The sequence below is a fragment of the Oncorhynchus kisutch genome, unplaced genomic scaffold (genome assembly GCF_002021735.2).
Source record: "Oncorhynchus kisutch isolate 150728-3 unplaced genomic scaffold, Okis_V2 scaffold2874, whole genome shotgun sequence".
Lineage (NCBI taxonomy): Eukaryota > Metazoa > Chordata > Actinopteri > Salmoniformes > Salmonidae > Oncorhynchus > Oncorhynchus kisutch.
In genome coordinates, this window is record NW_022264819.1 from 1 (window position 1) to 22,610 (window position 22,610).

A 22,610-nucleotide genomic window follows, 5' to 3' on the forward strand; every position below is an offset into this window, starting at 1 on the left:
TTTGCAATATGAAGTCAAATGTCGAAAATGATGAACTGTTTAAAAAACTATCACTCGTAAAAAAGTTCATTTCTGGACCGTTTTTCGAAATGTTTCGATTTTATGTTCAATTGTGTAAGAACTATATGAATATACATTTGTAAAATTGTATTATCATAATTTTTTTTTACTTGTGCATAAGGAATATGATTTGTCCATTTGCAATATGATTTCATAGGAAGTCAAAAGTCAAAAGTCACTTTTTTGGGGGCAAATACCATAAGAAATTTGACATGCTCAAAAATCCTGCAGAAATGCAAAATTGACTGGCCAGGTGAACTCGGGATGGCCTGGCAGTGATAGTTGCTCCTTTCCATCGCTCATTGTGTTGACTTCATCATGTCCATTTTGTGATGTTTTTTTCACTGTTGAATCATATTGCAAGTGTACGGGCATTTGCAATATGGTTCAATGGGCATTTACCATAAGAAAATTGACATGCTCAAAATCCTGCAGAAATGCAAAATTGACTGGCCAGATGAACTCGGGATGGCCTGGCAGTGATAGTTGCTCCTTTCCATCGCTCATTGTGTTGACTTCATCATGTCCATTTTGTGATGTTTTTTCACTGTTGAATCATATTGCAAGTGTACGTGCATTGTTGTGCAACTGGTAACCCAAAAATAAAAATATGGTGATTTCATTATGTCCATTTGTTTATGTTTTCTTACTTTTGCAAAGTCACTGTGCATTTGCAATATGGTTCAATGGGCAGGTACCATCACGAATTTGTCATGCTATAAAAATCCTGCAGGAATGTGAAATTGACTGGCCCGATGAACTCGGGATGGCTGGGCAGTGATTCTGGTTAATCTCAGTCGCTCGTTAGGGTTGATTTCAGAATGTCACTTTGGTGATGGTACCTCACTGTTTAAACATATTGCAAATGGACAAGAGTCACCAGCAAGTCACCGTCCGTCAGTCAATTAGATATCATTCTGACACCAAACTGATACAAACTGACACCAAACCCACTTTTTCCAACTCGTTTAGTAGCCAACTATCACATACTTCAGAGCTGGCCCAAAATTCACAACGCCTTCGGTTCAAACCATAAAAAAAACATAAAACACGTAGTTACGTTCTAGCTGCGGGTCCATTTCTTATGTTATGTGTAGGCCTAGCTGAGGCGACCCCGAATCCCAAGTTTCGGCTTGATCGGTCATTTGGTGTCCGAGCAAAACCCTAATTGGTGCTGAAAATCCACTTTTTTCCATGACTTGCTACGGGGTCCTTGAATGAGCTATCGGACAGAAACGTTTGGGTCCGTCTCTATGGAACGAGACGGTCGCAATGCACCTAGTCTTGCGTTTCTGAGACTTTTCTAAATGTCGTCATTTTCGTAACGGTCAAAATGAATTGAAGTCATTGCAAATGTACGAGGCTGTTTCTCGGTCCGAGAACCTTCTAGAGCCACGTAACTCACCACGCACTATTGACCGGAGGTCTAGAACAGGATTCTAAAGTTTCAGACAAAGCTAACTATTGCAGTCACTGTCTGTCTCTACGCACCCCAATACGTCCCTCCATCCAAGTTGTGTTTTAGTGTGATTTATTTTTCCTTTGAAATTTTATGGGAAAAATGACTGATTTACAGTTCATGGGGTTGCCTAATCACATATATGAAGTTTTGGAAAGATCTGACTTTTTTAACCCCTCGAAACAGCCCAAGAGACACCAATTATGGCACTTCCGGTTGGCACAGGAAGCTATAAATCAACACATATCCTCATTGGGGTATGCTTTTACAGAATCCTGAGTTTTAAGTCCTTATGTTAAGAACTGACTGATTTACACAGGGTTGAATGCACTATGTCTATCAAACTGCAGGCAGGGTATGGGTATACACTTTTAGGGTGATTTTAACCACTTCCGGTTGCTCCAGGAAGCTTAGAATCGACACAGGTAGACCTCATAGTGGCTTGATGGACTGTTACCGAAGACAGGTTCATACGGCATTCATAACCCATATAGGCTTCAGGTTGAATTTAGGTGTGCAGGCAATGTATTCCAATGGGGAGAGAAGTCATTGTAATTTGTGAGATCAAAAAACCCTGTTTTACTGTTAAGGGTTAATGCCACACGGTCAAGGTTAGGATTGCACAGATCGGGAGGACCTTAGGAACATTCCTGTGGTTGAATTTTCCTTCTAAACCTAACGGTTCCGCCGCTGTCACCCAAAAGCAAATGATGTTGTGGTGGAGGCTTCATTTTGGGCCTACTTTTCTAATGGTCGCTGCGCCTAGACCGAGCGAGCTACGGTCAAGCGGGATATCTCGTTGAACTCGGCACGGCCTAGAGATTATGTTTATGCCATTGCCTGCTCTCTGTGTCTTTGAGCACCGCACTTTATCACTCCATCCTTGCTGTGTGTGTATGTGAAAGCTTTTCTTTGACATCTGTTGGGGAAATGACTGATTTACAGTTCATGAGGGTTACCTAGTCACACATATGAAGTTTTGGAGAGATGTGACTTTTCTAACCCTTCAAAACAGACAGTGTGACCCAATTAAAGGCACTTCCGGTTGGCACAGGAAGCTATAAGTAAACACATGTCTTGATTGACATAGACACTTACAGAATCCTGAGTTTTAAGTCTTTAAGTTAAGAATTGACTGATCTACACAGGGTTGAATGCACTATGTCTATCAAACTGCAGGCAGTGTATGGATCAACACTGATAAGGTGATTTCAATCACTTCCGGTTGCTTCAGGAAGCTTAGAATTGGCACAGGTAGACCTCATAGTGGTCTGATGGACTGTCATAGAAGACAGGTTCATAAGGCATTCATAACCCACATAGGCTTCAGGTTGAATTTAGGGGTGCAGGCAATGTATTCCTATGGTGAGAGAAGTCAATGCAAACTCTTTGAAGTAAACACCTTCTTTTAACTATTAAGGGTTAATGCCACACGGTCAACGTTAGGCTTGCACGAATCGGGAGGACCTTAGGAACGTACCTGAGGTCGAATTGTGCTTCTCACCCTAACGGTTCTCTCACTGTCACCCAAAAGCAAATGACGTTGTGGGGCAGGCTTCATTTTGGGCCTACTTTTCTAATGGTCGCTGCGCTTAGACCGAGCGAGCTACGGTCAAGCGGGATATCTCGTTGAACTCGGCACGGCCTAGAGATTATGTTTATGCCATTGCCTGCTCTCTGTGTCTTTGAGCACCGCACTTTATCACTCCATCCTTGCTGTGTGTGTGTGTGAGAGCTTTTCTTTGACATCTGCTGGGAGAAAGTGACTGATTTACAGTTTAGGAGGGTTACCTAGTCACACATATGAAGTTTTGGAGAGATGTGACTTTTCTAACCTTCAAACAAGACAGTGTGACCCCAATTAAAGGCACTTCCGGTTGGCACAGGAAGGCTATAAGTAAACACTGTCTTGATTGACAGAGAAACTTAAAGATCCTGAGTTTTAAGTCTTTAAGTTAAGAATTGACTGATCTACGATCTACACAGGGTTGAATGTAGTCATTTTCACCTTTGAAGGTTCATGTACATCAAACACCTTTTGGGTTAATTTACCCACTTCTGTTTGCTCAGGAAGCTTAGAATGGCACAGGTAGACCTCATAGTGTCTGATGGACTGTCATAGAAGACAGGTTTCATAAGGCACTTCATAACCCACATAGGCTTCAGGTGGAATTTAGGGGTGCAGGCAATGTATTCCTATGGGAGAGAAGTCAATGCAAACTCTTTGAAGTAAACACCTTCTTTTTAACTATTAAGGGTTAATACCAACACGGTCAACGTTAGGCTTGCACGGATCGGGAGGGACCTCAGGTACGTTCCTGAGGTCGAATTGTGCTTCTCACCCTTAACGGTTCATCACTGTCACCCAAAAGCAAATGACATTGAGGGCCAGCCTTCATTTTGGGCCTACTTTTCTAATGGTCGCTGTGCTTAGACCGAGCGAGCTACGGTCAAGCGGGGCATCTTGTTGAACTCGGCACGGCCTAGAGAATATGGAAATGCCATTGTAGGGCTTTGTGTGTCTTTAAGACACCGCACTTTGTCACTCCATCCTTGCTGTGTGTGTTACTTCTGTGTGTGTGTGTGTGGAGAGAGAGCCTTTTTCTTTGACATCTGTTGGGAGAAATGACTGCCTTACAGTTATGGGGTTGCCTAATCACTACATATGAAGTTTTGAAAAGATCTGACCTTTTTTAACCCTTGGAAAATGCCACTGTGACACCATTTAAGGCACTTCCGGTTGGCACAGGAAGCTATAAATAAACTCATATCCTGATTGAGGTCATGCCTTTACATAATCCTGAGTTTTAGGTCTTTACGTTAAGAACTGAGTTGTTTTACGGAGGGTTTAGGGAGTGGTGTTATTTCAGAAAATCCATAAAAAATCACAGAAATCTCGCAGAGCTCCGCAGCACACTTTAAAAAGATTCGTAAGAACACCCTGCAACTGGATCTGTAACCGTTGAAAAAAAAACACCTATCCGTGAACATCACCAATCTGTCGTTGTACGATTTCTCTAATGACGATAGATAAATGGCCGTTTTTTTTTTATGACACCCGGAGGCTCCTTGACTTTGACGTGAAGTGGAAAAATAATTTCTCATTTTCATTTTGGACTTTAATCCCCAGATAAATGGCCCATAACTCAAAACCGTTGAGGCCTAGACGCCATCTTGTTCGGGGCCAACTGCCCGTTATGCCAAACCTACGCTCACCGAGTTTCGGCTTTGAAATATTTTCAGTTTTCGAGATAAGGCCCCGTCGTGAAATCGTGATGTTTTTGTCCAATAGCAATATGATTGCTTATGCCCTCTGTGGGAATTTCCGGGACAGCGGCAAAATGACCCAAAATTTATTATTTTTGTAAAACGGAAACCGAATGTTCGACAAAGTTCATTTGATTGACTTCCCGGTAGGTCCGGCCCTGCCGCTCGGCCCGACGCCCGTCCGCGAATTTTACAAACGATTTCGGACGTTCTAGTAAGGGGACCGTACATTTCCAATATGGACTTTCTCACTAACCATATGGCACCTGCCGAAATCTTCCCTTAAGGTATGTTAAGGCTATGGCAGAATACTGCCCCCGTTGGAGAAATGCGTGCCCATAGTAAACTGACAAAAAATCTGTAAAAAATTGCTAATATATGCATATAATAAATATTATTGAATAAAAACACTCTAAAGCTTCTAAAACCGTTCAAGATTATGTCTCTATGTAAAGCAGAACTCACAGGGCATCCATTCTTCCAAACTCTTTCTGTCATCAGAAAAGTTGGCCCAACTTTGACGTCATCGCCCCACCCTTCCCAACCAGCTACAGATCTGGAAACAGTTTCTATCTCTTCAGCGCGATGTCCTCTTCAATGGGGCGCGTCATTGTGAAGATTGCGCGCTCCCTCACCCTTTGGCGGGGCGAAACCCTCCCGGTCACGCAATAATACGTGCGCGCGTCTGCAAATTCTGTCTTTTGTTCCAAGATCCACCAAACGACGTAGGCTTCTCCTTTCGAGCTTATATCTTTTATATATGATTAAAACATGTTTTAGCTCGAATTTTAACTTAGTTTGACCAGTTTAGTCGACATATAATATGTAATTTTGAAGTTTCCGATGCGCAACCCATAGATTTTTGAGTGCTTTTCAGCCGAAATTAGTCTCGTTTGATAACCCAAAGACACACATTTGAAAGGGAAACGCTGGTTTTGGTAAGTATGACTTCTTCCACGACTTCTGATCGAACAACGGCTAAGGTAAGGGAAGATTTATGTGGTTATTATGTGTTTCTGTGGACTCCGAAATAGCGAAGCCATATTGCTAATCTATGAGCGCCGTCTCATATTATTGACAAGTGAACGAATTCTGTAACGTTAAAATAAATGTAACACAGCTGTTTTATTAAGAAGAAGTGTATCTTTCTAAGTATATGTAGAACATGTATATTTAGTCAACGTTTATGATGTGTATTTCTGTTATCTGGCAGAGTTATCATAATCTTCTCCGGGCATTGTTGTAGCATTTTTTGGCCATGACCTTCTATGTAAACCGTGATATATGGATATAATTAGCATATTATTGAAAAAACATAAATGTACTGTATAACATGTCCTATTCCTGTCATCTGATGAAATTTTCAAAAGGTTAGTGAATTATTTTTCTTTTAATCCTGCTTTTGTGATTGCATCTATTGTTCTAGGCAAATTAGCCTATCTTTGGTGGTGGTTTGACATAAATATGTGCTATGTTTCCCCTTAAAACATTTAGAAATCTGACTTGGTGCTAGATGAACAAGGTGTTTATCTTTCATTTGAGCTATTGGACTTGTTAATGTGTGGAGGTTAAATATTTCTAGAATAGTTTTTTGCGTTCTGTGTGCCACTGTGTCAGTTGAGCAGTGGGGAGGGTACCCCTAGCGGGACGTGTGGGGGCCATGTAAGAGTGATGGAAACCACTGTGTTCTTGGGGACCTTCAATGCTGCAGAAATGACCAATCATTTGAATTTACCACAGGTGGACTCCAATCAAGTTGAAGAAACATCTAAGGATGATCAATGGAAACAGGATGGACCTGAGCTCAATTTCCAGCCGCATAGCAAAGGGTCTGAAAACGTATGTAAATAAGTTTTTTTTTAAATATTTTTTTCATTATAAAAACTATATGTTATCGCTTTGTCATTATGGGGTATTGTGTATAGTACCCATTAAAAACTAGCGGTCACATCAAGCAGCTGTAATGACAGAAAACAATCTACATTTTAGTTTGTTTTACCTTGGATTATATTGCCATTTATTTGGATATATCCATTACAATGACCCTGATAAATGAATTTGCCTGGCTCAGAGAAGCTGTCAGTCTGGTCACATTCATACAGATTGCACGGAGGAGGTCCCCCAAAAAACGGCAACATTGATCCACAGGTCGGAGAGGTAGACAGCAAGGTTAGACAAATCTCAACTGTTTCAACCAAATGTTAGCCTCTGGGCATTGGGAAATATTGAATATTACAAAATTCTTCTGACCGGTTTCAAACCGGGGACCTTTCGCGTGTGAGGAGAACGTGATAACCACTACACTACGGAAACCTAATGAGTGGAATTCAAAGGGTGTGGCTGACTTTGGCTGGGTGGGACGTTTATCGCTCTCAGAACCTAATGAAATCAGAAATGACTTAGTCCATTAATTAAGCAATAAGGCTTGAGAAGCCGGGAATTATTGTGTGCCGCCGGCTCTTGGAAGAGGCTTGGTGGTTCAAAACTTCTTCCATTTAAGAGTGATGGAAGCCACTGTGTTCTTGGGTACCTTCAATGCTGCAGAAATGACCAATATTTTGAATTTACCACAGGTGGACTCCAATCAAGTTGAAGAAACATCTAAGGATGATCAATGGAAACAGGATGAACCTGAGCTCAATTTCCAGCCTCATAGCAAAGGGTCTGAAAACGTATGTAAATAAGTTATTTTTTAAATATTTTTTCATTAATAAAAACTATATGTTATCGCTTTGGTCATTATGGGGTATTGTGTATAGTACCCATTAACAAACTAGCGGTCACAGCAAGCAGCTGTAATGACAGAAAATAATCTAGGTAGACTGCAAGGTTTAGACAAAACTCAACTGTTTCAAACCAAATGCTAGCCTCTGGGCATTGGGAAATATTGAATATTACAAAATGTTTCCGCACGGTTTCGAACCGGGGACCTTTCGCAGTGAGGCGAATGTGATAACCACTACACTACGGAAACCTAATGTGTGGAAAACTAAGGTGTGACTGACTTTCCGCGTGTGAGTCGAACGTGATAACCACTACACTACTGAAACTACAATACAAAAAGAGGAAGTCGTGGAAAATATTAGGAATGCCCACAAGTCTACCTCACATAATATCCCAAATTGAGTACCACAGAAAGAGCCATAATACCCATTAAAAACTAGCGGTCAAACAGGAAAATGGTTCCAATCGTTTTTCCACCATTCATATTCCCCACGGGGGATTTTAAAAACACTTGAAATAAGGGCTGTGTTTCTTGTCAGCTTACCCTGGCATGGTAACTATTTGAATCATTATGGACCTCAGACCACCATAGCAGGAATGTATTCAGAGCTGCCCAAGGCTAGCCACACATGCAGAGTGCATTACGCGACTAAAAAGGTATGTCTTGAATAGCAAATATTGAGAAGTGCGAAGGAAAAGAATGAATTCCCGAAATTGGGACCGAGTCCTAAGTGAATAGGCTTACTGTCCAATTTCTTTTAAATATGGTTTCCGCCGGTCTCGAACCGGGGACCTTCACGTGTTAAGCGAACGTGATAACCACTACACTACAGAAACCTAACGAGTGGAATTCAAAGGGTGTGACTGACTTTGGCTGGGTGGGACATTTATCGCTCTCAGAAACCTAATGAAATCAGAAATTACTTAGTCCATTAATTAAGCAATAAGGCTTGAGAAGCCGGGAATTATTGTGTGCCACCGGCTCTTGGAAGAGGCTTGGTGGTTCAAAACTTCTTCCATTTAAGAGTGATGGAAGCCACTGTGTTCTTGGGTACCTTCAATGCTGCAGAAATGACCAATCATTTGAATTTACCACAGGTGGACTCCAATCAAGTTAAAGAATATCTAAGGATGATAAATGGAAACAGGATGGACCTGAACTCAATTTCCAGCCTCATAGCAAAGGGTCTGAAAACGTATAGAAATAGTTTTTTTTAAAATATTTTTTTCATTAATAAAAACTATATGTTATCGCTTTGTCATTATGGGTATTGTGTATAGTATCCATTAAAAACTAGCGGTCACATCAAGCAGCTGTAATGACAGAAAACAATCTACATTTTAGTTTGTTTTACCTTGGATTATAATTGCCATTTATTTGGATATATCCATTACAATGACACTGATAAATGAATTTGCCTGGCTCAGAGAAGATGTCAGTCTGTTCACATTCATACAGATCGCACGGAGGAGGTCCCCCAAAAAACGGCAACATTGATCCACAGGTCGGAGAGGTAGACAGCAAGGTTTAGACAAAACTCCACTGTTTCAAACCAAATGTTAGCCTCTGGGCATTGGGAAATATTGAATATTACAAAATGCTTCTGTCCGGTTTGAACCGGGGACCTTTCACGTGTGAGGAGAACGTAATAACCACAACACTACGGAAACCTAATGAGTGGAATTCAAAGGGTGTGGCTGACTTTGGCTGGGTGGGACGTTTATCGCTCTCAGAACCTAATGAAATCAGAAATTACTTAGTCCATTAATTAAGCAATAAGGCTTGAGAAGCCGGGAATTATTGGTGTGCCGCCGGGCTCTTGGAAGAGGCTTGGTGGTTCAAAACTTCTTCCATTTAAGAGTGATGGAAGCCACTGTGTTCTTGGGTACCTTCAATGCTGCAGAAATGACCAATCATTTGAATTTACCACAGGTGGACTCCAATCAAGTTGAAGAAACATCTAAGGATGATCAATGGAAACAGGATGAACCTGAGCTCAATTTCCAGCCTCATAGCAAAGGGTCTGAAAACGTATGTATATAAGTTTTTTTTAAATATTTTTTCATTAATAAAAACTATATGTTATCGCTTTGTCATTATGGGTTATTGTGTATAGTACCCATTAACAACTAGCGGTCACATCAAGCAGCTGTAATGACAGAAAATAATCTAGGTAGACTGCAAGGTTTAGACAAAACTCAACTGTTTCAAACCAAATGCTAGCCTCTGGGCATTGGGAAATATTGAATATTACAAAATGTTTCCGCACGGTTTCGAACCGGGGACCTTTCGCGTGTGAGGCGAATGTGATAACCACTACACTACGGAAACCTAATTTGTGGAAAACTAAGGGTGTGACTGACTTTCGCGTGTGAGGCGAACGTGATAACCGCTACACTACTGAAACTACAATACAAAAAGAGGAAGTCGTGGGAAATATTAGGAATGCCCACAAGTCTACCTCACATAATATCCCAAATTGAGTACCACAGAAAGAGCCATAATACCCATTAAAAACTAGCGGTCGAACAGGAAAATGGTTCCAATCGTTTTTCCACCATTCATATTCCCCACTGGGGGATTTTAAAAACACTTGAAATAAGGGCTGTGTTTCTTGTCAGCTTACCCTGGCATGGTAAACTATTTGAATCATTATGGACCTCAGACCACACGTAGCAGGAATGTATTCAGAGCGCCCAAGCTAGCCACACATGCAGAGTGCGTTACGCGACTAAAAAAGGTAGTCTGAATAGCAAATATTGAGAAGTGCGAAGGAAAAAGCATGTGAATTTCCGAAATTGGGACCGAGTCCTAAGTGAATAGGCTTACTGTCCAATTTTTTAAAATATGTTTCCACCCGGTCTCGAACCGGGGACCTTTCGCGTGTTAAGCGAACGTGATAACCACTACACTACAGAAACCTAATGAGTGGAATTCAAAGGGTGTGACTGACTTTGGGCTGGGTGGGACATTTATCGCTCTCAGAACCTAATGAAATCAGAAATTACTTATTCCATTAATTAAGCAATAAGGCTTGAGAAGCCGGGGAATTATTGTGTGCCGCCGGCTCTTGGAAGAGGCTTGGTGGTTCAAAACTTCTTCCATTTAAGAGTGATGGAAGCCACTGTGTTCTTGGGTACCTTCAATGCTGCAGAAATGACCAATCATTTGAATTTACCACAGGTGGACTCCAATCAAGTTGAAAGAAACATCTAAGGATGATCAATGGAAACAGGATGAACCTGAGCTCAATTTCCAGCCTCATAGCAAAGGGTCTGAAAACGTATGTATATACGTTTTTTTTTAAATATTTTTTTCATTAATAAAAACTATATGTTATCGCTTTGTCATTATGGGGTATTGTGTATAGTACCCATTAAAACTAGCGTCACATCAAGCAGCTGTAATGACAGAAATAATCTAGGTAGACTGCAAGGTTTAGACAAAACTCAACTGTTTCAAACCAAATGCTAGCCTCTGGGCATTGGGAAATATTGAATATTACAAAATGTTTCCGCACGGTTTCGAACCGGGGACCTTTCGCGTGTGAGGCGAATGTGATAACCACTACACTACAGGAAACCTAATGTGTGGAAAACTAAGGGTGTGACTGACTTTCGCGTGTGAGGCGAACGTGATAACCACTACACTACTGAAACTACAATACAAAAAGAGGAAGTCGTGGAAAATATTAGGAATGCCCACAAGTCTACCTCACATAATATCCCAAATTGAGTACCACAGAAAGAGCCATAATACCCATTAAAAACTAGCGGTCAAACAGGAAAATGGTTCCAATCGTTTTTCCACCATTCATATTCCCCACGGGGGATTTTAAAAACACTTGAAATAAGGGCTGTGTTTCTTGTCAGCTTACCCTGGCATGGTAAACTATTTGAAATCATTATGGACCTCAGACCACACGTAGCAGGAATGTATTCAGAGCGCCCAAGCTAGCCACACATGCAGAGTGCGTTACGCGACTAAAAAAGGTATGTCTGAATAGCAAATATTGAGAAGTGCGAAGGAAAAGCATGAATTCCGAAATTGGGACCGAGTCCTAAGTGAATAGGCTTACTGTCCAATTTTTTAAAATATGTTTCCGCCCGGTCTCGAACCGGGGACCTTTCGCGTGTTAAGCGAACGTGATAACCACTACACTACAGAAACCTAATGAGTAGGAATTCAAAGGGTGTGACTGACTTTGGCTGGGTGGGACATTTATCGCTCTCAGAACCTAATGAAATCAGAAATTACTTAGTCCATTAATTAAGCAATAAGGCTTGAGAAGCCGGGAATTATTGTGTGCCGCCGGCTCTTGGAAGAGGCTTGGTGGTTCAAAACTTCTTCCATTTAAGAGTGATGGAAGCCACTGTGTTCTTGGGTACCTTCAATGCTGCAGAAATGACCAATCATTTGAATTTACCACAGGTGGACTCCAATCAAGTTAAAGAAATATCTAAGGATGATCAATGGAAACAGGATGGACCTGAGCTCAATTTCCAGCCTCATAGCAAAGGGTCTGAAAACGTATGTAAATAAGTTTTTTTTAAATATTTTTTTCATTAATAAAAACTATATGTTATCGCTTTGTCATTATGGGGTATTGTGTATAGTACCCATTAAAAACTAGCGGTCACATCAAGCAGCTGTAATGACAGAAAATAATCTACATTTTAGTTTGTTTTATCTTGGATTATATTGCCATTTATTTGGATATATCCATTACAATGACCCTGATAAATGAATTTGCCTGGCTCAGAGAAGCTGTCAGTCTGGTCACATTCATACAGATCGCACGGAGGAGGTCCCCCAAAAAACGGCAACATTGATCCACAGGTCGGAGAGGTAGACAGCAAGGTTTAGACAAACCTCAACTGTTTCAAACCAAATGTTAGCCTCTGGGCATTGGGAAATATTGAATATTACAAAATGCTTCCGCCCGGTTTCGAACCGGGGACCTTTCGCGTGTGAGGCGAACGTGATAACCACTACACTACGGAAACCTAATGAGTGTAATTCAAAGGGTGTGGCTGACTTTGGCTGGGTGGGACGTTTATCGCTCTCAGAACCTAATGAAATCAGAAATTACTTAGTCCATTAATTAAGCAATAAGGCTTGAGAAGCCGGGAATTATTGTGTGCCGCCGGCTCTTGGAAGAGGCTTGGTGGTTCAAAACTTCTTCCATTTAAGAGTGATGGAAGCCACTGTGTTCTTGGGTACCTTCAATGCTGCAGAAATGACCAATCATTTGAATTACCACAGGTGGACTCCAATCAAGTTGAAGAAACATCTAAGGATGATCAATGGAAACAGGATGAACCTGAGCTCAATTTCCAGCCTCATAGCAAAGGGTCTGAAAACGTATGTATATAAGTTTTTTTTTAAATATTTTTTCATTAATAAAAACTATATGTTATCGCTTTGTCATTATGGGGTATTGTGTATAGTACCCATTAACAACTAGCGGTCACATCAAGCAGCTGTAATGACAGAAAATAATCTAGGTAGACTGCAAGGTTTAGACAAAACTCAACTGTTTCAAACCAAATGCTAGCCTCTGGGCATTGGGAAATATTGAATATTACAAAATGTTTCCGCACGGTTTCGAACCGGGGACCTTTCGCGTGTGAGGCGAACGTGATAACCACTACACTACGGAAACCTAATGTGTGGAAAACTAAGGGTGTGACTGACTTTCGCGTGTGAGGCGAACGTGATAACCACTACACTACTGAAACTACAATACAAAAAGAGGAAGTCGTGGAAAATATTAGGAATGCCCACAAGTCTACCTCACATAATATCCCAAATTGAGTACCACAGAAAGAGCCATAATACCCATTAAAAACTAGCGGTCAAACAGGAAAATGGTTCCAATCGTTTTTCCACCATTCATATTCCCCACGGGGGATTTTAAAAACACTTGAAATAAGGGCTGTGTTTCTTGTCAGCTTACCCTGGCATGGTAAACTATTTGAATCATTATGGACCTCAGACCACACGTAGCAGGAATGTATTCAGAGCGCCCAAGCTAGCCACACATGCAGAGTGCGTTACGCGACTAAAAAAGGTATGTCTGAATAGCAAATATTGAGAAGTGCGAAGGAAAAGCATGAATTCCGAAATTGGGACCGAGTCCTAAGTGAATAGGCTTACTGTCCAATTTTTTTAAATATGTTTCCGCCCGGTCTCGAACCGGGGACCTTTCGCGTGTTAAGCGAACGTGATAACCACTACACTACAGAAACCTAATGAGTGGAATTCAAAGGGTGTGACTGACTTTGGCTGGGTGGGACATTTATCGCTCTCAGAACCTAATGAAATCAGAAATTACTTAGTCCATTAATTAAGCAATAAGGCTTGAGAAGCCGGGAATTATTGTGTGCCGCCGGCTCTTGGAAGAGGCTTGGTGGTTCAAAACTTCTTCCATTTAAGAGTGATGGAAGCCACTGTGTTCTTGGGTACCTTCAATGCTGCAGAAATGACCAATCATTTGAATTTACCACAGGTGGACTCCAATCAAGTTAAAGAAATATCTAAGGATGATCAATGGAAACAGGATGGACCTGAGCTCAATTTCCAGCATCATAGCAAAGGGTCTGAAAACGTATGTAAATACGTTTTTTAAAAAATATTTTTTCCATTAATAAAAACGATATGTTATCGCTTTGTCATTATGGGGTATTGTGTATAGTACCCATTAAAAACTAGCGGTCACATCAAGCAGCTGTAATGACAGAAAATAATCTAGGTAGACTGCAAGGTTTAGACAAAACTCAACTGTTTCAAACCAAATGCTAGCCTCTGGGCATTGGGAAATATTGAATATTACAAAATGTTTCCGCACGGTTTCGAACCTGGGGACCTTTCGCGTGTGAGGCGAACGTGATAACCACTACATTACGGAAACCTAATGTGTGGAAAACTAAGGGTGTGACTGACTTTCGCGTGTGAGGCGAACGTGATAACCACTACACTACTGAAACTACAATACAAAAAGAGGAAGTCGTGGAAAATATTAGGAATGCCCACAAGTCTACCTCACATAATATCCCAAATTGAGTACCACAGAAAGTGCCATAATACCCATTAAAAACTAGCGGTCAAACAGGAAAATGGTTCCAATCGTTTTTGCACCATTCATATTCCCCACGGGGGATTTTAAAAACACTTGAAATAAGGGCTGTGTTTCTTGTCAGCTTACCCTGGCATGGTAAACTATTTGAATCATTATGGACCTCAGACCACACGTAGCAGGAATTTATTCAGAGCGCCCAAGCTAGCCACACATGCAGAGTGCGTTACGTGACTAAAAAAGGTACGTCTGAATAGCAAATATTGAGAAGTGCGAAGGAAAAGCATGAATTCCGAAATTGGGACCGAGTCCTAAGTGAATAGGCTTACTGTCCAATTTTTTAAAATATGTTTCCGCCCGGTCTCGAACCGGGGACCTTTCGTGTATTAAGCGAACGTGATAACCACTACACTACGGAAACCTAATGAGTGGAATTCAAAGGGTGTGAATGACTTTGGCTGGGTGGGACATTTATCGCTCTCAGAACCTAATGAAATCAGAAATTACTTAGTCCATTAATTAAGCAATAAGGCTTGAGAAGCCGGGAATTATTGTGTGCCGCCGGCTCTTGGAAGAGGCTTGGTGGTTCAAAACTTCTTCCATTTAAGAGTGATGGAAGCCACTGTGTTCTTGGGTACCTTCAATGCTGCAGAAATGACCAATCATTTGAATTTACCACAGGTGGACTCCAATCAAGTTAAAGAAATATCTAAGGATGATCAATGGAAACAGGATGGACCTGAGCTCCATTTCCAGCCTCATAGCAAAGGGTCTGAAAACGTATGGAAATACGTTTTTTTTTAAATATTTTTTTCATTAATAAAAACTATATGTTATCGCTTTGTCATTATGGGGTATTGTGTATAGTACCCATTAAAAACTAGCGGTCACATCAAGCAGCTGTAATGACAGAAAACAATGTACATTTTTGTTTGTTTTACCTTGGATTATATTGCCATTTATTTGGATATATCCATTATAATGATCCTGATAAATGAATTTGCCTGGCTCAGAGAAGCTGTCAGTCTGGTCACATTCATACAGATCGCACGGAGGAGGTCCCCCAAAAAACGGCAACATTGATCCACAGGTCGGAGAGGTAGACAGCAAGGTTTAGACAAATCTCAACTGTTTCAAACCAAATGTTAGGCTCTGGGCATTGGGAAATATTGAATATTACAAAATGTTTCCGCCCGGTTTCGAACCGGGGACCTTTCGCATGTGAGGCGAACGTGATAACCACTACACTACGGAAACCTAATGAGTGGAATTCAAAGGGTGTGGCTGACTTAGGCTGGGTGGGACGTTTATCGCTCTCAGAACCTAATGAAATCAGAAATTACTTAGTCCATTAATCAAGCAATAAGGCTTGAGAAGCCGGGAATTATTGTGTGCCGCCGGCTCTTGGAAGAGGCTTGGTGGTTCAAAACTTCTTCCATTTAAGAGTGATGGAAGCCACTGTGTTCTTGGGTACCTTCAATGCTGCAGAAATGACCAATCATTTGAATTTACCACAGGTGGACTCCAATCAAGTTGAAGAAACATCTAAGGATGATCAATGGAAACAGGATGAACCTGAGCTCAATTTCCAGCCTCATAGCAAAGGGTCTGAAAACGTATGTATATACGTTTTTTTTAAATATTTTTTTCATTAATAAAAACTATATGTTATCGCTTTGTCATTATGGGGTATTGTGTATAGTAGCCATTAACAACTAGCGGTCACAGCAAGCAGCTGTAATGACAGAAAATAATCTAGGTAGACTGCAAGGTTTAGACAAAACTCAACTGTTTCAAACCAAATGCTAGCCTCTGGGCATTGGGAAATATTAAATATTACAAAATGTTTCCGCACGGTTTCGAACCGGGGACCTTTCGCGTGTGAGGCAAACGTGATAACCACTACACTACGGAAACCTAATGTGTGGAAAACTAAGGGTGTGACTGACTTTCGCGTGTGAGGCGAACGTGATAACCACTACACTACTGAAACTACAATACAAAAAGAGGAAGTCGTGGAAAATATTAGGAATGCCCACAAGTCTACCTCACATAATATCCCAAATTCAGTACCACAGAAAGAGACATAATACCCATTAAAAACTAGCGGTCAAACAGGAAAATGGTTCCAATCGTTTTTGCACCATTCATATTCCCCACGGGGGATTTTAAAAACACTTGAAATAAGGGCTGTGTTTCTTGTCAGCTTACCCTGGCATGGTAAACTATTTGAATCATTATGGACCTCAGACCACACGTAGCAGGAATTTATTCAGAGCGCCCAAGCTAGCCACACATGCAGAGTGCGTTACGTGACTAAAAAAGGTACGTCTGAATAGCAAATATTGAGAAGTGCGAAGGAAAAGCATGAATTCCGAAATTGGGACCGAGTCCTAAGTGAATAGGCTTACTGTCCAATTTTTTAAAATATGTTTCCGCCCGGTCTCGAACCGGGGACCTTTCGTGTATTAAGCGAACGTGATAACCACTACACTACGGAAACCTAATGAGTGGAATTCAAAGGGTGTGAATGACTTTGGCTGGGTGGGACATTTATCGCTCTCAGAACCTAATGAAATCAGAAATTACTTAGTCCATTAATTAAGCAATAAGGCTTGAGAAGCCGGGAATTATTGTGTGCCGCCGGCTCTTGGAAGAGGCTTGGTGGTTCAAAACTTCTTCCATTTAAGAGTGATGGAAGCCACTGTGTTCTTGGGTACCTTCAATGCTGCAGAAATGACCAATCATTTGAATTTACCACAGGTGGACTCCAATCAAGTTAAAGAAATATCTAAGGATGATCAATGGAAACAGGATGGACCTGAGCTCCATTTCCAGCCTCATAGCAAAGGGTCTGAAAACGTATGGAAATACGTTTTTTTTTAAATATTTTTTCATTAATAAAAACTATATGTTATCGCTTTGTCATTATGGGGTATTGTGTATAGTACCCATTAAAAACTAGCGGTCACATCAAGCAGCTGTAATGACAGAAAACAATGTACATTTTTGTTTGTTTTACCTTGGATTATATTGCCATTTATTTGGATATATCCATTATAATGATCCTGATAAATGAATTTGCCTGGCTCAGAGAAGCTGTCAGTCTGGTCACATTCATACAGATCGCACGGAGGAGGTCCCCCAAAAAACGGCAACATTGATCCACAGGTCGGAGAGGTAGACAGCAAGGTTTAGACAAATCTCAACTGTTTCAAACCAAATGTTAGGCTCTGGGCATTGGGAAATATTGAATATTACAAAATGTTTCCGCCCGGTTTCGAACCGGGGACCTTTCGCATGTGAGGCGAACGTGATAACCACTACACTACGGAAACCTAATGAGTGGAATTCAAAGGGTGTGGCTGACTTAGGCTGGGTGGGACGTTTATCGCTCTCAGAACCTAATGAAATCAGAAATTACTTAGTCCATTAATCAAGCAATAAGGCTTGAGAAGCCGGGAATTATTGTGTGCCGCCGGCTCTTGGAAGAGGCTTGGTGGTTCAAAACTTCTTCCATTTAAGAGTGATGGAAGCCACTGTGTTCTTGGGTACCTTCAATGCTGCAGAAATGACCAATCATTTGAATTTACCACAGGTGGACTCCAATCAAGTTGAAGAAACATCTAAGGATGATCAATGGAAACAGGATGAACCTGAGCTCAATTTCCAGCCTCATAGCAAAGGGTCTGAAAACGTATGTATATACGTTTTTTTTAAAAATATTTTTTTCATTAATAAAAACTATATGTTATCGCTTTGTCATTATGGGGTATTGTGTATAGTAGCCATTAACAACTAGCGGTCACAGCAAGCAGCTGTAATGACAGAAAATAATCTAGGTAGACTGCAAGGTTTAGACAAAACTCAACTGTTTCAAACCAAATGCTAGCCTCTGGGCATTGGGAAATATTAAATATTACAAAATGTTTCCGCACGGTTTCGAACCGGGGACCTTTCGCGTGTGAGGCAAACGTGATAACCACTACACTACGGAAACCTAATGTGTGGAAAACTAAGGGTGTGACTGACTTTCGCGTGTGAGGCGAACGTGATAACCACTACACTACTGAAACTACAATACAAAAAGAGGAAGTCGTGGAAAATATTAGGAATGCCCACAAGTCTACCTCACATAATATCCCAAATTCAGTACCACAGAAAGAGCCATAATACCCATTAAAAACTAGCGGTCAAACAGGAAAATGGTTCCAATCGTTTTTGCACCATTCATATTCCCCACGGGGGATTTTAAAAACACTTGAAATAAGGGCTGTGTTTCTTGTCAGCTTACCCTGGCATGGTAAACTATTTGAATCATTATGGACCTCAGACCACACGTAGCAGGAATTTATTCAGAGCGCCCAAGCTAGCCACACATGCAGAGTGCGTTACGTGACTAAAAAAGGTACGTCTGAATAGCAAATATTGAGAAGTGCGAAGGAAAAGCATGAATTCCGAAATTGGGACCGAGTCCTAAGTGAATAGGCTTACTGTCCAATTTTTTTAAATATGTTTCCGCCCGGTCTCGAACCGGGGACCTTTCGTGTATTAAGCGAACGTGATAACCACTACACTACGGAAACCTAATGAGTGGAATTCAAAGGGTGTGAATGACTTTGGTTGGGTGGGACATTTATCGCTCTCAGAACCTAATGAAATCAGAAATTACTTAGTCCATTAATTAAGCAATAAGGCTTGAGAAGCCGGGAATTATTGTGTGCCGCCGGCTCTTGGAAGAGGCTTGGTGGTTCAAAACTTCTTCCATTTAAGAGTGATGGAAGCCACTGTGTTCTTGGGTACCTTCAATGCTGCAGAAATGACCAATCATTTGAATTTACCACAGGTGGACTCCAATCAAGTTAAAGAAATATCTAAGGATGATCAATGGAAACAGGATGGACCTGAGCTCCATTTCCAGCCTCATAGCAAAGGGTCTGAAAACGTATGTAAATAAGTTTTTTTTTAAATATTTTTTTCATTAATAAAAACTATATGTTATCGCTTTGTCATTATGGGGTATTGTGTATAGTACCCATTAAAAACTAGCGGTCACATCAAGCAGCTGTAATGAGAGAAACAATCTACATTTTGTTTGTTTTACCTTGGATTATATTGCCATTTATTTGGATATATCCATTACAATGACCCTGATAAATGAATTTGCCTGGCTCAGAGAAGCTGTCAGTCTGGTCACATTCATACAGATTGCACGGAGGAGGTCCCCCAAAAAACGGCAACATTGATCCACAGGTCCGAGAGGTAGACAGCAAGGTTTAGACACACCTCAACTGTTTCAAACCAAATGCTAGCCTCTGGGCATTGGGAAATATTGAATATTACAAAATATTTCCACCCGGCTTCGAACCGGGGACCTTTCGCGTGTGAGGTGAACGTAACAACCACTACACTACTGAAACCTAATGTGTGGAAAACTGAGGGTGTGACTGACTTTCCGCGTGTGAGGCGAACGTGTATAACCACTACACTACTGAAACTACAATACAAAAAAGAGGAAGTCGTGGAAAATATTAGGAATGCCCACAAGTCTACCTCACATAATATCCCAAAATTGAGTACCACAGAAAGAGCCATAATACCCATTAAAACTAGCGGTCCAAACAGGAAAATGCTTCCAATCGTTTATTCCACCATTCATGTTCCCCACGGGGGATTTTAAAAAACTTGAAATAAGGGCTGTATTTCTTGTCGGCTTACCCTGGCATGGTAAACTATTTGAATTCATTATGGACCTCAGACCATACATAGCAGGAATGTATTCAGAGCGCCCAAGCTAGCCACACATGGCAGAGTGCATTATGTGACTAAAAAGGTAAATCTGAATAGCAAATATTGAGAAGTGTGAAGGAAAAGCATGAATTCTGAAATTGGGACCGAGTCCTAAGTGAATAGGCTTACTGTCCAATTTTTTAAAATATGTTTCCGCCGGTCTCGAACCAGGGAGCTTTCGCGTGTTAAGGCAAACGTGATAACCACTACACTACAGAAACCTAATGAGTGGAATTCAAAGGGTGTGACTGACTTTTGGCTGGTGGGACATTTATCGCTCTCAGAACCTAATGAAATCAGAAATTACTTAGATCCTTTAATTAAGCAATAAGGCTTGAGAAGCGGGAATTATTGTGTTGCCGCCGGGCTCTTGGAAGAGGCTTGGTGGTTCAAACTTCTTCCATTTAAGAGTGATGGAAGCCACTGTGTTCTTGGGAACCTTCAATGCTGCAGAAATGACCAATCATTTGAATTTACCACAGGTGGACTCCAATCAAGTTAAAGAAATATCTAAGGATGATCAATGGAACAGGATGGACCTGAGCTCAATTTCCAGCCTCATAGCAAAGGGTCTGAAAACGTATGTAAATAAGTTTTTTTTAAAATCTGTTTTTTCATTAATAAAAACTATATGTTATCGCTTTGTCATTATGGGGTATTGTGTATAGTACCCATTAAAAACTAGCGGTCACATCAAGCAGCTGTAATGACAGAAAATAATCTAGGTAGACTGCAAGGTTTAGACAAAACTCAACTTTTCAAACCAATAGCTAGCCTCTGGGCATTGGGAAATATTGAAATATTACAAAATGTTTCCGCACAGTTTCGAACCGGGGACCTTTCGCATGTGAGGCGAACGTGATAACCACTACACTACGGAAACCTAATGTGTGGAAACTAAGGGTGTGACTGACTTTCGCGTGTGAGGAGAACGTTAGAACCACTACACTACTGAAACTACAATACAAAAAGAGGAAGTCGTGGAAAATATTAGGAATGCCCACAAGTCTACCTCACATAATATCCCCAAATTGAGTACCACAGAAGAGCCATAATACCCATTAAAAACTAGCGGTCAAACAGGAAAATGGTTCAATCGTTTTCCCACCATTCATATTTCCCCACGGGGGATTTTAAAAACACTTGAAATAAGGGCTGTGTTTCTTGTCAGCTTACCCTGGCATGGTAAACTATTTGAATCATTATGGCCTCAGACCACACGTAGCAGGAATGTATTCAGAGCGCCCAAGCTAGCCACACATGCAGAGTGCGTTACGCGACTAAAAAAGGTATGTCTGAATAGCAAATATTGAGAAGTGCGAAGGAAAGCATGAATTCCGAAATTGGGACCGAGTCCTAAGTGAATAGGCTTACTGTCCAATTTTTTTAAAATATTGTTTCCGCCCGTCTCGAACCGGGGACCTTTCGCGTGTTAAGCGAACGTGATAACCACTACACTACAGAAACCTAATGAGTGGAATTCAAGGGTGTGACTGACTTTGGCTGGGTGGGACATTTATCGCTCTCAGAACCTAATGAAATCAGAAATTACTTAGTCCATTAATTAAGCAATAAGGCTTGAGAAGCCGGGAATTATGTGTGCCGCCGGCTCTTGGAAGAGGCTTGGTGGTTCAAAACTTCTTCCTTTAAGAGTGATGGAAGCCACTGTGTTCTTGGGTACCTTCAATGCTGCAGAAATGACCATCATTTGAATTTACCACAGGTGGACTCCAATCAAGTTAAAGAAATATCTAAGGATGATCAATGGAAACAGGATGGACCTGAGCTCAATTTCCAGCCTCTAGCAAGGGTCTGAAAACGTATGTAAATACGTTTTTTTTTTAAAATATTTTTTCATTAATAAAACTATATGTTATCGCTTTGTCATTATGGGGTATTTGTATAGTACCCATTAAAAACTAGCGGTCACATCAAGCAGCTGTATGACAGAAATAATCTACTTTTAGTTTGTTTTAACTTGGATTATATTGCCATTTATTTGGATATATCCATTAACAATGACCCTGATAAATGAATTGCCTGGCTCAGAAGCTGTCAGTCTGGTCACATTCATACAGATCGCACGGAGGAGGTCCCCCAAAAAACGGCAACATTGATCCACAGGTCGGAGAGGTAGACAGCAAGGTTTTAGACAAACTCTCAACTGTTTCAAACACATGTTAGCCTCTGGGCATTGGGAAATATTGAATATTACAAAATGCTTCCGCCCG

The 22,610-nt window shown here is 41.0% G+C and overlaps 14 non-coding genes across 14 annotated transcripts; all 14 read right to left on the bottom strand.

Annotated features, from left to right (window-relative positions):
- Positions 1 to 9,769: 9,769 nt before the first annotated feature.
- On the bottom strand, positions 9,770 to 9,842 carry trnav-cac (transfer RNA valine (anticodon CAC)). Its single transcript has one exon. It is a non-coding gene; the product is annotated as a tRNA-Val (tRNA).
- Positions 9,843 to 10,359: 517 nt separating this feature from the next.
- Positions 10,360 to 10,432, bottom strand: trnav-aac (transfer RNA valine (anticodon AAC)). Its single transcript has one exon. It is a non-coding gene; the product is annotated as a tRNA-Val (tRNA).
- A 1,176-nt stretch (positions 10,433 to 11,608) lies between these two features.
- trnav-aac (transfer RNA valine (anticodon AAC)) lies at positions 11,609 to 11,681 on the bottom strand. The gene has a single exon. It is a non-coding gene; the product is annotated as a tRNA-Val (tRNA).
- A 763-nt stretch (positions 11,682 to 12,444) lies between these two features.
- trnav-cac (transfer RNA valine (anticodon CAC)) lies at positions 12,445 to 12,517 on the bottom strand. The gene has a single exon. It is a non-coding gene; the product is annotated as a tRNA-Val (tRNA).
- A 586-nt stretch (positions 12,518 to 13,103) lies between these two features.
- Positions 13,104 to 13,176, bottom strand: trnav-cac (transfer RNA valine (anticodon CAC)). Its single transcript has one exon. It is a non-coding gene; the product is annotated as a tRNA-Val (tRNA).
- Positions 13,177 to 13,689: 513 nt separating this feature from the next.
- Positions 13,690 to 13,762, bottom strand: trnav-aac (transfer RNA valine (anticodon AAC)). The gene has a single exon. It is a non-coding gene; the product is annotated as a tRNA-Val (tRNA).
- Positions 13,763 to 14,937: 1,175 nt separating this feature from the next.
- On the bottom strand, positions 14,938 to 15,010 carry trnai-aau (transfer RNA isoleucine (anticodon AAU)). Its single transcript has one exon. It is a non-coding gene; the product is annotated as a tRNA-Ile (tRNA).
- Positions 15,011 to 15,773: 763 nt separating this feature from the next.
- trnav-cac (transfer RNA valine (anticodon CAC)) lies at positions 15,774 to 15,846 on the bottom strand. The gene has a single exon. It is a non-coding gene; the product is annotated as a tRNA-Val (tRNA).
- Positions 15,847 to 16,433: 587 nt separating this feature from the next.
- On the bottom strand, positions 16,434 to 16,506 carry trnav-cac (transfer RNA valine (anticodon CAC)). Its single transcript has one exon. It is a non-coding gene; the product is annotated as a tRNA-Val (tRNA).
- A 513-nt stretch (positions 16,507 to 17,019) lies between these two features.
- trnai-aau (transfer RNA isoleucine (anticodon AAU)) lies at positions 17,020 to 17,092 on the bottom strand. Its single transcript has one exon. It is a non-coding gene; the product is annotated as a tRNA-Ile (tRNA).
- A 762-nt stretch (positions 17,093 to 17,854) lies between these two features.
- trnav-cac (transfer RNA valine (anticodon CAC)) lies at positions 17,855 to 17,927 on the bottom strand. The gene has a single exon. It is a non-coding gene; the product is annotated as a tRNA-Val (tRNA).
- Positions 17,928 to 18,516: 589 nt separating this feature from the next.
- Positions 18,517 to 18,589, bottom strand: trnav-cac (transfer RNA valine (anticodon CAC)). The gene has a single exon. It is a non-coding gene; the product is annotated as a tRNA-Val (tRNA).
- A 513-nt stretch (positions 18,590 to 19,102) lies between these two features.
- trnai-aau (transfer RNA isoleucine (anticodon AAU)) lies at positions 19,103 to 19,175 on the bottom strand. The gene has a single exon. It is a non-coding gene; the product is annotated as a tRNA-Ile (tRNA).
- Positions 19,176 to 21,189: 2,014 nt separating this feature from the next.
- On the bottom strand, positions 21,190 to 21,262 carry trnav-cac (transfer RNA valine (anticodon CAC)). The gene has a single exon. It is a non-coding gene; the product is annotated as a tRNA-Val (tRNA).
- Between the last annotated feature and the right edge of the window lie 1,348 nt (positions 21,263 to 22,610).